This window comes from Nesoenas mayeri, assembly GCF_963082525.1.
Source record: "Nesoenas mayeri genome assembly, chromosome: 4".
In the NCBI taxonomy this organism is placed as follows: Eukaryota; Metazoa; Chordata; class Aves; order Columbiformes; family Columbidae; genus Nesoenas; species Nesoenas mayeri.
This window is the reverse complement of record NC_137540.1, coordinates 44,751,243-44,766,800: the sequence shown is the minus strand read 5'-3', so window position 1 is coordinate 44,766,800 and position 15,558 is coordinate 44,751,243. Positions and strand designations below refer to the sequence as shown.

At 35.3% G+C, this 15,558-nt stretch overlaps 1 protein-coding gene across 1 annotated transcript in view; it reads left to right on the top strand.

Annotated features, from left to right (window-relative positions):
* MTNR1A (melatonin receptor 1A) overlaps nucleotides 1-15,558 on the top strand; it is a gene marked incomplete at both ends in the record, with an annotated part of 54,131 nt that overhangs the window by 37,513 nt on the left and 1,060 nt on the right. The gene's annotated exons all lie outside the window — the stretch shown is intronic.

Here is a 15,558-nt window from a genome sequence, read left to right as displayed (position 1 = left end):
TATTTTACCCCTTATTCTCCCCACTTTAGGGAGTTGTTCAGCAGTATGGAGCAAGTTCTTATTATGACCAATGCTTGCTTGTCAGTGACACTGTCTCCAACTTGGTCTGATGTTCAGACAATTAACCATCAGAGTAAAGGTCTGATGACCAAGCTGAGGTAGTCACTTTGTTGGCACTGCTGAAATTGTTCCTGCTTTGTACCTCTGACTTTCATACATCTACTGAAAATCTTATCTGTTTCTTCTTATCCTGAAAGAAAAAGGTTAAATGTATTTGTTCATTTATTTGACTTGGCAGTTTGGCATAAGTTTTTAGTTCCATGAAGATTTAAAAGAAACTTTTTCAGGAAACTTTCTGGAACATTAAAAGTGTAACCACTGTTCTCTTTCTTGAGTCAAACTAAAGGTGTTTCCTTTTTTTCTCACACTGTGTGCTAGAGTCTGTTAGTAAAGGCATACTGGGGTGAGGTTGATCCCCCAGAAGGAAGGGGAGATTACTCTGTCCCTCAGAAGCAGCTGAGCAGCATCAAAAAAAAGCAAACACTGGCCAAGAGGAAGACCAGCCACAGGAAAGCATCAAGAAAAAGAGAGCTTGCAGCTGCAGCAGGGACTGACGTGTCTGAGAAGAACAGAAAACAGATCAGGCCTAAGAAATTAGGAGAAGAGGACCACAGGAGACTATCAAAGTCCTTGAACCGACTGAAATCAATCCTGGAAAAAAAGGATCTGTCCTGAAAATACAAAAAAGGCAGGGAGAAACTGGTTTATTTTTATTCTTCTCTGTCTAAGTGGTTTTCTTCATTGAATTCACTGTAAGAAGAAGGTTAATAGTTCTGTTTTAAAGCTCTGGCTAGCTCAACTTCATGCCACACCAAATTTACAGGAAGCTTGACTTTGTTAACAAAATATACCTAAAAAGATTGTAAAGAAGTGACACTTTCCTCTTCCAGGTACTGGAATTTATTAAAAAAATCCCCTTAGACTTTCCTAAAATATTAATTCAAGTCTATATTCAAGTCAACAACTATAATAACAGCAAATACTGTGATTACCCACTGGTGGTTGTGACTGACACACACAATTTAATGCAAGAGTTTGAAGGAGTATTTTTACACGTTACAAAAAACTTCCTTCTGCATCATGGACTGACCAGTTTTATTTCACACAAATTAAGGCTATTAGCCTGGGTTTACGTATCTTTCCAAAGAGTAAAGGATTCTCAGATCTTTTGGGAAAGCCCTTCTGCTGTTACGTTACAAAATGCATTAATCTGCCAAAGCAGACCTTTTTGTGGTCATACATGCAAACAGCTAAGGTGGCTCTCTGAGGAGCTCAAGCCGTATTTCACTTTTAAAACAGTCGAAGGAAGCTTTTCACCTACAAAGCTAAATGCAGATGTTTCTGAAATTAAAGTAAGAAAATCTGGGAGGCTTTAGCTGAGATGTTGAAGACACTTTCTTCCATTTTACAAGGTTACTGTTTAAAAAATAAGGAGATTATTCCCTAACAGACAAAAGTAAAGAAAAGCAAAGGCACTGTTTGGTGCTGTCTGAAGCTAAGGCTACCACATCATTTGCTCACTACTTGTATCCTTTTCGTAATAAACTTCAGGTCAGGTTTGGCAACATAGGATAAATATGCTGCATCTGTGTACTGACATACAGTGATAGTAGAGAATCTCTTCTTTCTGACATCTCTTCAGGATAAGGATTTTATATATATATATTCATTGAGATAATTGTCCCACCTTTCTTTGGGTGCGTTCTTTATTTTTAGCTTCCTAAGCAGAAGTGTTGACTTCTGATTTGCTAAATTTTGTTAAATAATGAAGTATGTTGGTACACTAAAAACCTGTATCTAAAAAAAGATGAAGAACTCTGGAGTAAGGTTCAGAAGGAGAACAAGCAAAGTTTTTACTGAATATTTCAAAGGATACTATCTTTAGCTGTCTATATTTAGCTTTTCAGCTTGCTTAGAAGCTTTTTTTGTAAGACTCCCTCTAACATTTAAACAAAGATAGAAAGAAGTAGAAGAAAAATATAGCCATTATGAAAGCAAAGGACCTCCAGTAGCCAAGATATTATATACTTAGTATTATGAGACTAAGGTTTTATTTTATTTTCAAATCTGTTTTATTTTCACACAGTGAAAGGGTTCACATTTTTTACACTGGAGGTATCGAACTTGATTTTACAAATCGTGTTTGGATTATCAAGGTGAGTAGTTAGGATATTTCTGAGTCATAACAAAAATCAATGGGTACAAATGCATCGGATTAGGTATCATAGCATAGCTTTTAAATGCTACCATACTGAAATTATTATAATACAAAATCCAATATTTTTGACAGCAAGTATTGGTTTTAATATTATATTTCATTGTACTGGACAGACTTTTCTGGTGCTGCAGGTTAAATAAGAACCCTGAGCAATAAGTTCAGAAGACAAATGTAGGTACTGAAAGTCAACAGCATTTATATATTTCTTTCTTATTAACTCGTGCCAGAGCTTCATTGTCCTTTGACTGCATTTGTTGATAAACAGACAGTTTAGACTTAACCAATAGAAAAATACATGCTTTCTGAAAAATTTCACACCACTCATCATGAAGGAAAAATCCAGAGAAAGAGAAGTAGCTAAAACAAGGTGGAGAGAAATAATAATTCAGTAATAAAATTATGAGATACCGTCAATACACAGAGACACTTATTTGCTCACTTACGATACTTCAACTTATCTGATGTCAGTGGAGTAAGCTCAATAATTATTTTAACCAACTGCTTCCAGTCAAAAGCCTGCTTCTAAGGATGCAACAGTTTGGCAAATTGATCAGCATGCTAAATTATGTCTCCATGTACATGAGCTCTTAGTAAAGAACTTAATTTAATACTCTTAAGATAAAAGGCACAAATCCAAACACCATTTCATTTCTAATATGCCTTGAATATAAAAGTAATGAATTTGCTAATTAACTAACCAAGAGGATATTGTAATATTTTGAAGTTACATGTCAGTATTTACTAAAGAGAAGGAAGGTCCTGTACGAGGTTGACCTTAGTTATGCAGGCTCATCAAGGTACGTTGTAGAAGTACCTGAAGTCTTCTATGATGTCAAAGAGCAATCATACCTGACTATTTCTCTTACAATGTTCTCTCAAATAATTATTGATTAAAAATATTATTCTGTGCTGTGTGAAAAATGTCATCATGAAAGGAGAAAAAAAAAAAAAGCACCAAGCAATAAATGAATTCCCCTTCTCATTGTAACTTCTAGAGCCTGGTCAAACCATGGCCAACATCTGTGGAAGATTTATCATTCAGTCTGAGGGCAAAAAAATAGTTAAGATTTATTGGAGCGATATTTATTAACTGCAAGTGTAACAGTTTATGCAAGCCAAGAGTCCTGTTTCCATATTCTGTCATATGCAGTAAATATCGATTGACCCATTTATGGAGGGCATTCCAAACATTTCATACTATGAAGAGCTTAGGTAGGGTTACAGTTCTTGTTTTAAACATTCTATTTAAAATTATTTAAACCATTGTAATGTTTTTAAATACCATCATGAATCCTGTAGCAGAATAACTAGAGGATGCAGTACTTCTCATATCACTGAACACTGTAAAAGTATCAGCATTAATTTAGAATAACTTCATTTTTTGCCTGCAGTAAAGTCGCAGTGTATATTTGAGGCTGCCCAGAAGAAATACTTAAAAAAAAGCCCTTAGGTCTTTATTTGTCTGAAGAATTAAAGGAATAATGACTTCAGAATATTTTATTTAAAGTTATGTAAGTTCTTTATAGTAATTTTTTCTCTGTTATTTCATCTGTACTTCCAGTTGCTTTTGTGATGAAGAAGCTAAATTGTACAAAGATAAGAATCCTGGGAACCCTTAAAATAAATGAAAATATTTTTATGTTCATTCAAATGCCATAAATGTTAAAGTTTCTCTTAAGATCTCTATAGACTATTGAAAAGGAGATAGCATTAGAGAACTGAGAAACTTTTTTCTCCAAATCCATTCTAGTTCTGTTAGAGCACTAGAAATTAGATCCTTTGGAAATAAAAGGAAAAAAGTTTAGGTGCAGAGAAATTTTATATTTCCCCCAACTTTTTGGTACAAATTAAAATACAGATTTTACCTAAGGTATAGCAAAGTCTTCATTCCTTCTCCTTTAATATAAAATTTCAAGTGTAACCTGCAGTCAGGAGGCTAGTTTAAAATATACATCTCATATTAGCAAACAAATATTATTTCTGAGTGAACTATACTATACAGGTGCTAAAATTTGGTAATTAATTACCTGAATGAATCAGGAGAATAGTGCATATACTACCTAATTCATTAATAATCTATCCTGTATCTTATATCTAAATTGATGGGTTTTTAAATAATACAGAGGGGGAAAATATACTAATGCTTCTATGTTTTTGACACACTTAAATTGCTAGGGTTATCATTTTAATTGCTTGCTGCAGCAATCCTGAATAGATTTCTCACACCAACATGCTCTAAGAAACTTGTCTGAAACCTAAATTGTTGCTTTGTTGTATTTTGAATTTGCTTGACACTCAGGGTAACCAGTTTAGGTTTAATTTGTATTCCTTACTGCATTTTTACCCCAGCGTGGCAGGTGCAGAACCCTGCAGTTGATGTAGTGCTCACCAAATTGCAAAGACACATGCTAAGAAAGGGATTCTGCTGGCAGGCTGCAGATATACACAGACATGGGAGGACAGTGTAGGTGTTCCAGGGTTGGACTACAACAGTCTATTCTGGTCCAATAACTGGAGTAAATTTCTCAGGTTTTATAAATTTTTTAATAGAGGAAAGGAACTACATATCATGGGATCTTACCCTCTCTTAATCAGAACTGTTGTTTTCCCATTTCCCTTTCATAAAGAGGAATAGACAAACATTAGACAGGTATTAAGATCCTTGGCCTTGCTGCCATGTGTATACAAGTTCCACTTCTTTGTCCTTCTTTTTGTTTCCAGTGCTAAATGCAATTCTGATGCTATAGAAGACCAGGAGTTCTTGATACCATCAGTTAATTTAATGAACAGAACCCACTATTATTGCAATTAAAATCACACTTATTCTAGTGAATTCCCCATGTTATTTGATATTGTTTCACTTGTCCCCCAGTGGTCTGGAACCACCCAACTTCTGGATTTTTGCTGTAGCACAAAAGAGAAAATGAAGAAATTAGATGGAGGCAGGAAGAACTGGAGGCAGCTGGGTCTTTGAAAATGACACTATGGAATATCCCCTAAAAATCCTCAAACTACTAAGGTGGAAGTGTCACATGAGAACCTTCTCACCTTTTTAAAGGAACCTGGGACAAAAAAAAAGAGGAAAGAAGGGATGAAAAAGGCTCCTGGTATAAACGTAAAATATTTTGGCTTGTAAAGCAGTAAGACATGCAATGATGGAATAAATAAGAAAAGGAAGAAAATTAATAGAGGACTAGAGAATGGGTAGAGGAAGGGAGAGTAAATATGTGTTTAACTTTATGTAAGTGATATTTTCTATAGTGATATTTTCCAGTTTCCTGGCAGAAGTCCTACCATTGCTGATTTTAGGAGAAAGAACTGAGAAGACTGTTTTAAGGACTCCTTTCTTTAGCTTTGCTGTCTACTCTGAACTCTGTAATCAAATGTGGGATTAACTGAATGACCACCTATACTGTTCTTAGTCACAACAGGAAAAAAAATTGATTATTTTGTACACTGAAGAGTTTTTTTAACTTCTTTTTCTTCCCATGAATAATTCCATGGATAAATTCAGCCACAAAATCCTGTTACATGAAACTGTGACTTTCAAAGAGATTCAGGAAAGGGATTTCAAGTTTGCAATATTATATACAGTATAGAAGTCTGCTGTCAGTTATGTGGTTGCACCTTCACTCTCCTGTTTTCTCCTACTTGTTTTGTCAAGGGGAAAGGATTTGGCTGTATAATAACATTTTCCAGCATTGATCCTGACTGATCTATGAGATTTTGTACAAATACAAAACATAATTATATTTCACAAGCATACCTCTTAGCCTTTTTCCACTTTTCCCCTTCCATTTGTTTTAGTTTCCGAACTGTATTATTAGTTTTATTTATCTGAGCGGTGATATTACTGTGATAGTACCATTTTTGTCCTTCCATTTATTTCCAGTCTTTAATGCAGATACAGTTGAAGGGTTGAAAAAGTACCCTTAGCTGATCCTGCTGCGATGCAGTTCAGTAGCATGATCCTCTGACATCAGCAGTATTGTTATTCTAATCGGTTTCATACAGCTTGCTGAACTGTGATGACAACCTTAGCGTTCTGTGACATCTAGGCAACACCTTGTTGGAAAACAGACTGTTCCACAGGATTTTTTTCCCTCCAAATGAATCATAGAAATTAGAGATAGAAAAGATCAAATCAGAAGCAGTAATATAATTCCCTTCTGTGAAAGTGGATAAGTTACTCAGGCAAATCTGTTTGGTCTCCAAAATATTGTCATCATGGTAAAATGGGATGATATTCAAAGGGAATAGATGTCCTGACATTGAAAACACACCAGCCCAGTGAACTGTAGAAGGAGCAGTCCAGGCAGCTACCAAAGCCAAAACCAGGGTTGCAGAACTCCAGACATCCACCACCACGCCTCACTGCCCTGGGTTCTAACTTCTGCCTGCAAGACAGCAGGGTTTGTTCACTCACTTCACTGTCATTACAAGCCTTCTTGCTGTTTTATTTTATGTCTTAGTTCATCCTTGGCTGGGTGGACAAACAAAACCTAAGTTAATCATTTAAACAGAATTATGTCTGACTGGATTAATTGTCATGACTTCATATTTTGGTGAAAAACACCGATAGAACTTAATAAAACACTAATAGATACTGAATGGGGCATATAACTATAGTGATATTAATTCTGAGTGTCAGGAAATATGAGTGCATCACTTCAAACTTTTGTCAAACAGCAATTGAACTGTTTATTTTATCAACATCTACTGGAGATTTGTCAATTAAGTGTTTAAAACCTGAATTGTTGACTTCAATTTCAGGACCATTTATTTAACAAGAGCCACTTTCATCTAATATTTCAGTATTATAAAACTACAAAACTGTATGACAGTGCCAGTTTCTTACAATCTTGTTACCAAAGTAAGTACGTATTAGTTAGATATTACTCTGATCAAATTTTAGAGGGTTCCATAAAAGAAGAGAAGCCTTGCTCAATTTGCTGCTGCTTCTAAAGCAAAATATCTTGGAAGTAAACCTACTATGTAGAGTCTCAAAGCAAAATATTTCTTGGCACTGCATAATGTAACAGAAAGATGACTGTATCTTGAGGTTCACTGATAGTTCTGACTGCTATTATTTGAAGTCCTTTTCAAAACTGCACTTCTTAAAAATCCTTACAAAACACCCAAGCCCTGAACAACACTTGATTTTTAAGTGTAGGTCCACAAAAAGATCTTCAGTCAACTTCTGTCTGTTCCTACATTAGGCACAATTGTGCATACCCAGAAATACCTCAGTCTTGCCAGTACTGAGATATTCAATATCCTGTGCACATACTAAACCTACTGCCTAGTACAAATTAAGTAGTCCTATCATGCGAGAGGTCCAATACAAGAGATATTTTCAAAGAAGCTCTGACATGTCATACAGAACTGCCAGAGGCAAGGTACATCCCCAAGTCTGTAGCACTCATCCAGCATATGGATTCAATTCCTTTCTCTGCCTGACAGCAAAACTCACATCGCTTTCCTCTCATGACTGAACCACCAAAAATAGCAGTGCCAAATATTTTTAGATTGTAAGAAGGAGAGCAGTAGCTGTCTCACACATGTGCCATGGGACTGCAGAAAAAGATGGCAGGTGCTAAAGTCACAGAAAACTGTGCGCTGTTTGGCATATCTGCAAAACTACTTAATCGCATCTACATACTGTTTGGCTACAGTCAACTTGGTCCTGACATCAAAATCCTCCTTTCCTTTATTCTGAGTATTATACAATTCCATGCTGCCATTTTCTGCCAATTACTCTTTCATGCATCTAATCTTTTTGGCCAGAAGATGGCATAGGCATTTCAAATTAAATTGTTGCTGCAGCTTCACTGCAAGTTTCTTTATGATAATTACTATAATCTAAATACAGTATAACATTTTATTTTCAGAGTGCATCAGAATGATCTTTCATTTATGCTGTGCTGATTATGTCAAATTTTCTTCAACTTGCAGCAGCCTGGAATAAAGTATTACAATATGGATCATTCTGATAACATAATCTTTAACAAATCTGTTCTTTCATATCTCTCAAATATACTGTTATATAGTTCTCCAGCTGACCAGACCTGTAAGACTCAGCACTGTGAATTTCTATCAACTGTAGTTAACAATTGAGGTTACTTAGGTCCCTCCAGGATCTGAACTTGTCCATGATACTCAGAATTTCTACCTTAGTAAGATTATAAATGAGTTCAAACCATAAATATTTCATACTCTCTGCTCAGTGCTAACAAGCTAGCTACCTGACATCATTACAGCTGCAGGCAATTGCCATGTCTGTAATTACACAGCTGGTTTCATTACTGTCCCAACCAAATGATATTAATAGAAGGTCTGAAAATCCCTTCCGTTATGTGACAGAGATGTACATTTGAATGAGGTTTTATGAAAATTGCTAAGTAATACAAGGTCGTTTTTCACCTCAAAAGGAATGAGAAAGGTTTTCCTGCATGTGATTAAAGCTAAAAGATTCATTGTGGGCTTTAAGCCTTTCAAATTTCCCTGCATCACTACCTGGAGCATCAGGGTTAATTTGCTAGTGAGAAGCAAAACCCACAGGCCCATCACACTATTAAAATTTAATGTGCACATGGACTTCTTGATTCAGGTCAGGTTTATAAATAGTGCCTTTAGTTTAAAAATAGGCTTTTCAGATCTAAGGGAGTTGATATTATGATCTGTAAAGAGAATGAGGCTCCCAGGAGTAAATGGAGCTTATGTAATATTTATTCCTACATTTCTGCTCAGCTGTTTTGTGCTATTTTGATGCTGACCTCCAAGGACTGTTAGTTTCTTAAACCTTTCAAATCTTTCTTCAGTGAAGCTGAGGCTGTCTGCATGCTCACTTACCTAGGTAGCCTTACTTGGCTTTGGGATTTTGCCTAAGAAACAGTGGCCAATGACCCCACTTACAGGTATTTTCACTTAATAATTTTTATTGCACGCAGCCTCTGTGGAATCCCGAACTGTGCTGCCTAGCAAGATTATGGGCAGGTCTTCCTTTTCTTGAAACATTATGACTGGTTTAGGTCACAGGGAGAAGAGTTACTGAGCATGTAGAGTTGAGCTCTGTCTCCAGGTACATGAAGAAGGACATTAAGTTTTCATTAGGCACTCACAAAAACAACTTTCAATACTTGGCTTTATAGTTGTTTGTGATGTTTTAGAAGTGAAATACCAATGTTAATGGAACAACATTCAGAGCAAAAATGTTCCTGGAATATGAAACAAATCTAGTGTTAACCTGTCATTGAGACACCATTTTGTGCATGGAAACAGCCGTGAGAGAAGCAGAGGCATGACCAGTAGGCAAGCCTAAGAAAATGCCTTTGTAAGGAAGAAGTTCAGCTTTTAGTGGCAAAATGAAGCATATTGTATTAATGTCCTGTTTTTGTTAAAAACAAGACCAATTATCTTTTAGTGAATTTTCCTTTCAGCTAAGTTCTTCTAAGTAACTGCACTTTTCTGAATTTTTGCCTGCATGTTTCTTGGACACTGTGCTCCAAGATAAATAAGAGTGGCCAATGAAATGCTGAAGAAGCTCATGTTTAGATTTATTGCTATGACAGCCAAGAATATTGATAAGATTTCACACATTGTGTCATGAGAGCATATTTGCAAGGAGGGGTGGACAGAACAGGTGACTAAAACTGACCAACTGAGTATTCCACCCCATATGTGTCATACACGCTATATAAGAGGGAGATCATACAGGTCTCAATCTCTCCTGCCATGGCTGGCATCTGAAGAGGACCCTGCCAGTGGTGCCTGCAAATCTGAGGCCTGGTCCCAGGCCTGCATCCCTGCATCCAGTTTCTGGTTTGCTGTGCAGTCCCACCCAGGACTTCCAGGTGCCTGCCCTGCAGCTGCTGGAGCCACGCCAGCTCTGCCCACCACTGGAGAGGTTAAACACTGCTCTACTCCAGGAATTTCAAGATTAGTTTTGTATATTTTGTATATTTTCTCTATTTATTAGTACCATTTGTAAAGCCTTTAAAACCTTTTTCCAATTTAAAAGCCTCTCTCCCTTTTTCCTCCTTATCACCTTCCCCTAGCGAGGACTTTATCCACTTTGGGGAGGGTGGAGGGATTAACAGAGAGCACCTGCAATGGTTTATTGTCGCCTTGCAATTAAACCTTGACAATTAAGTATTACACTTAGCTTTCTAATTTTCCTTTCTTCATAAACTAGCCCAATGCCTTATTTCATGTGATAACTTATATTCTGCAATCAGAGACTTATTTGCTCCTGCTGTTCAGTTGTGAAGGTCAGTGACTAGTTTTCTAAACCAGATGGTTTATCTGCTATCTATCAACGTTGTCACTTTTGCTGGGTGTAGATGTGTTAGTACAATCCTGTATTAAGTTATAACTATGAGGTACCACATTTAAATTTTTTACTTCCTGCTGCAGGAATTCATTGGCATGCACCTAATCTTAGTTTTATTTTCAACTGGCAGCATAAAACCCCAGATTCACATTCTGAGGAAAGGCTGGATTAATGAGAAACACTTCAAAATGCTAAAAATAATCTGTAAGTTATCCTTGAAGAAAATCAGTAGAAGTATTTGAGTGATCAGAAATTAGTACTTTAAAATGTAAATAAAAACCTCGGTGCTGTTTAACAAGTAAAAGCTGTGGTCATAACAATCATGGCAATATTATTTTTGAATGCATTATAGCTTCTAGAAAACCTGTTCTACATTTATAGCAAAACATCCTGTTAATTAAGCCCAGTTATGAAACAATCACAAGTGACTGTTAATGTATCTGGAAATATCTGACAAACAATAATAAAAAAAAAGTAGATAAGGATGGCATGGACCTGGTAGTTAGAAATTAAGTTTGATTGTGTAACTGGTCCAACATCGCAAATGGTTACGCTGTCTTATTTCCTTAAAGATATACTTAAAAAATAAACGTTAGAGATCCAAGTTGATGGCCATTGGAACAAAAACTTTGTACGTTATTTTGATGGTAGCTGCATGTACTATTTGGTCTTACCTAGAAGCAGAAGCATCTCTCCAGTTAGCATAAAGATTCTGTATCCCTCAGTTAAATTTGGTGCAACCTGAAGCACTAATGTGTAAATAGGAAATGTTATATACTTAAAAATGCAGCAACATGATGAAAACACTATGGTGTCTGGAAGGCATTTGTTATAATAAGCTGATACATTATTTATGTGGGAAATAATTTGAAATAGGTAAATAGAAACAGCAACCTGGTACAAACAATAGTAGGTACCGTAATATCTTGGAAAAAAGGGATGAGAAATAGTAGCCCTACCAGTGTTGCCAGCAAAATTAGAACTTCTCTACAATTAATTCACATTTCCTTAGTGCCAAAAAATTCTAGCTGGAGTCCCTAATGATTCAAAACATTGTTATTTTGTTGAGCCATTACCCTTTTTTACAATATATATTTTTTTTGCTCAAGCTAAAAGTTTTGGAGGAGTTTAAATACTTCATAGTCTCAGCACTTCAGGTAAGAGCTCTGCAGACCCTATCAGTTCTCCTAATATTGCAGAAAGAATTAATCCTTTTTGATCTGCTAATGAAGTGCTCAGCCCTTCAGTCTAAGTCTATGGGAAGCATTCAACATCACTTAGTCTAAGTATCTGTAACTTTTTCAATTGATATTCTGCACTTATTTAAGTTGCTAGACATTTCTGGAAACTTCCTAATTCCCATTAACTGAAGGACATAATTAACACTAAATCTAGGGGAATAAGAACCCACATAGTAATTTGTCTATGCTACACAGATACAAGTAGCTATTTGTGTTTGCATAATATATACAACATCATATAGTTCTTATTTGATGTTCTTATATTCATTTTAACACCAAAACAATCCCATAAGCATTTTTAAATAATCTCTCAAAGTTATTACAGTCAGTTCGTGTTGCATTTTGCTCTTGGTGAAGTCAAAGTGTCTGGGAGAGCACTTGTTAGTTTTTTGTTGATTTAAACCAGCTTTTTATTCAGGAGGTAGGTCTGATGTTACTATGTGCTGAGCAGAAAGGCATCTTTTTCAGTAAGAATGGTGAAAATACTTAATGGAATGTTGCTCTAGAATTCATCTAAGAGCATAGCCTGCTAAAGCTGGTTACAAATATGTTATCTATATTCCCACATACATTTGTAGCGCATCTGCTTAAGTTGATTAAAGTTAATTTGACTTACGTCAAAGTCAAGAAATTCAACCTCTACCTTCTCGGTTCAGCCAACTTGTATTAATGCACAGTAATGCATTCTTAAGTTACATAAATCATGTTTTTTTCACAGCAATGTGATCTCACTCTCTAGAGAGAACAAATACTTTTTGTTCAAGGAAAAGTTATTCAAGATTTTGGTTATGTGGGTTTTTAAAGGGTTCAGTATGGAAATTCAGGCTTTGTTTATAGCATTCTGTTCAAACCTGATGCTGAAGATGAAAATTAAATTTTTCCTATATATATATATATTTAATGGAACTCACATCTACAATACCAGGTGTTCCACAAACACAACAGTTTAATCTCAGAATATGCCATTAAATATATGGGAATTTAATAGAATATCCACATTTTCCACTTACGGCAGGTGCCTACGTCTAGGATCATATTATTAAAGTGTATATTATATAACACGTGAAAGCTCAAAGTAATTTCATATCCAACTTTAGACTATGAAACAATGAACCTCCAGATATCTAACAAACTAATCTCAAACACATTTTTATTTGAACTTCCTGTTCTTAAAGAAAAAGTTTCTGTGATCACAAGGAAAAATGTATCTGAACTCAAGTTTGAAGTTAAACCTGAAAGGCAGGTTGAAAGTCTTCTCTGCAAGCAGGTATCTGTTTTCCAGACAGTTTCTAGCCCAATGCTTTGGTCATCCAGCTGACACGCTAACCATAAGCTGAGAGCCTGAGACTTCGTTTCCAAGCTTATGATTTTTTTTAAAAAAAAGACAGGCTCCCAGGATATCCTCCCAGCCTTCAATTTCCATATGAAGCAGCTTGTATTTCCAAGACTCTCAGAGTTTGTTGCTCTATGGCTGCTGACTGAGAAGTTAAGCTGGGACAACCATGGTGCACCAGTTTATGGAAGCCTAAAATCTGGCTGATTTGAAGCCAGAGCACCTACTCTTCCTGGACTCAGTTACTCAGTTACATCCAAAGCACAGGGCTGCTAGAAGTATTCAGAGATAAGTATAACACGTCTTATTTCAACAAAGGGAAGACCTCTACACACTTTTAGCTTTTTTCTTATAGCTGAACCTTTTGGCTCAAGTGTGTAAATATTGATAATATTAACAATATTAATGGAGAGCACCAGGAAAATTTTCAGTGGATGGCAGAGAGAGAAGCTTGGAATGGGCAGTCTTCCGCTAAACAGAAAAAAATTAAACAAATGTAAATAGGATTCTTTTAAGTATTGCATATAAATACATGTCCTGGCTCTTTTTTTCCATTGGAGTTTCTATAGTGCCATTTAATCAAACCTGCAATATTCTGGATAGGGAAAAAAAACCCTGCCAACAGCAACTTTTCATTCACTTTCCACATCTTGATTCATAAGATAAACACAGAGCTCTGAGTTTCATACAGTCTCTTTATCCATTATTTTATCGATTGTGCTATGTCAAGGACAAATCCTGAAAACAATGTTTTTTTCACTTGTTGTCTTCTGCTTAAAGGAGGTATTCTATTTGTGTTGAAATGATCTGGAATTCTGCCAAAGCCTTCAGGATAAGTGTATTTCAGACAGTGAATTCCTGGGCAAAAAAAAACCAACTACAACAACCATCAAGAGGAAGTTAGTTATGAAGCCAGATATAAAATATATTTAACTAGTGTAGCAATCTTTTAACTGAGGCCATTTGTCCCACCTGCCAGTATAAATATCGAATGTGATGCTTCATGCATGTATCAACATTAAAAAATAAACAACAACAAGAGTCATCCCAAGCTAGGTAATTTCTATTCTTTTCTCTGTAGGTGTATGTGGATTTAAGATTTCTACCTGGCCATTTAAAACATGTGATTAGTAAGAGAATATGCATTTTAAGATATGTGAGATAATATATTAAAAAAAAATACTGGTTTGAGAATTATAGCAGTAAAAATGTCCTATTGGTCCATAGATAATTTTACCTTTTAACCTATTTTTATCTATTTATATTTTATCTGCTCAAAATAAATGCATAAAAGAGTTCACTAAGCCCACTATGGCTTAATAAGGAAATTCTACATAATCTAGCAATATATTTTTCTTATAGGTTGCAATAGGAGCTCATATTTCATCTTCACTAAATAATCTTAGAATTCCAAAATATAATCTCAAACACACAGAGCTATGTCTACATGCATACACTTGGATTTATCTACTTACACACATGTACGTACCGATACACATTTATAGTTTTCTGTAGATATGGACATGAATAAATAGACCAATACATGTAGTAGTTAGTTTTTAAAAAATAACAAAATTTATATGGATGTATATTGTGACCTTCTCTTTAGAAACTAGAATGGCTAGGAGGAATTCATATGAGTTATCATTTAAGCAACTAAAAAAAGAATGTATAATCTATGCTCAAAAGATTAATTCAAAACATTATGAGTTCAATTTTCTATGAAGAAAAGTTCTGTCGAGAATTAACAAATCTAAAATAATGTCTTTGTTTAAATTAACAAATGAACCAAGAGAATGGATCATTGCTTAATTTTCCAGTTGGGAGGCAGAGAAAAATATGGCATTGCTACTCTTCGGGAACTGTCCTGATCACTGCCCAGCATCAGCCCTTTTAATGAGAAGTATGTCTCTCAGTTTAGGAAAGACAACTAAGTTTGTGCTCAGCTAGACTCTTAGAAATTTTTACTTAAAATTCCAAAGATGCTACTTACCAAAATATGAATTGCTGGCAATGGGATTAAAAAAAAAAAAAAAAAAAAAAGATTTTTTAAAGTCACATTAGTGAGCTTGAAATACAAGTGGAAAAAATATTTTCATTTCAGGACTTGAAAAAATTAAGGAGCAATGTAAGGAATGGGAATTAAGTTAAATATGGAAGGTAAATGTTTTGAAACTGACTACTAACCATATTATTTGATTTTTTAAGAGACACTATCTATTTAAAACCAAAGCAGGGCTTAAAGTTATTAATATTTTAATTTGGTATAAATTCTGTGTCTGTATGATCAGAAGAATCCAAATAAATGAGATGATAAAAATATTAGGTCATGGTAATTAAAATCAAAGACAGTTTTCTTTTTAAAAGTACAGCT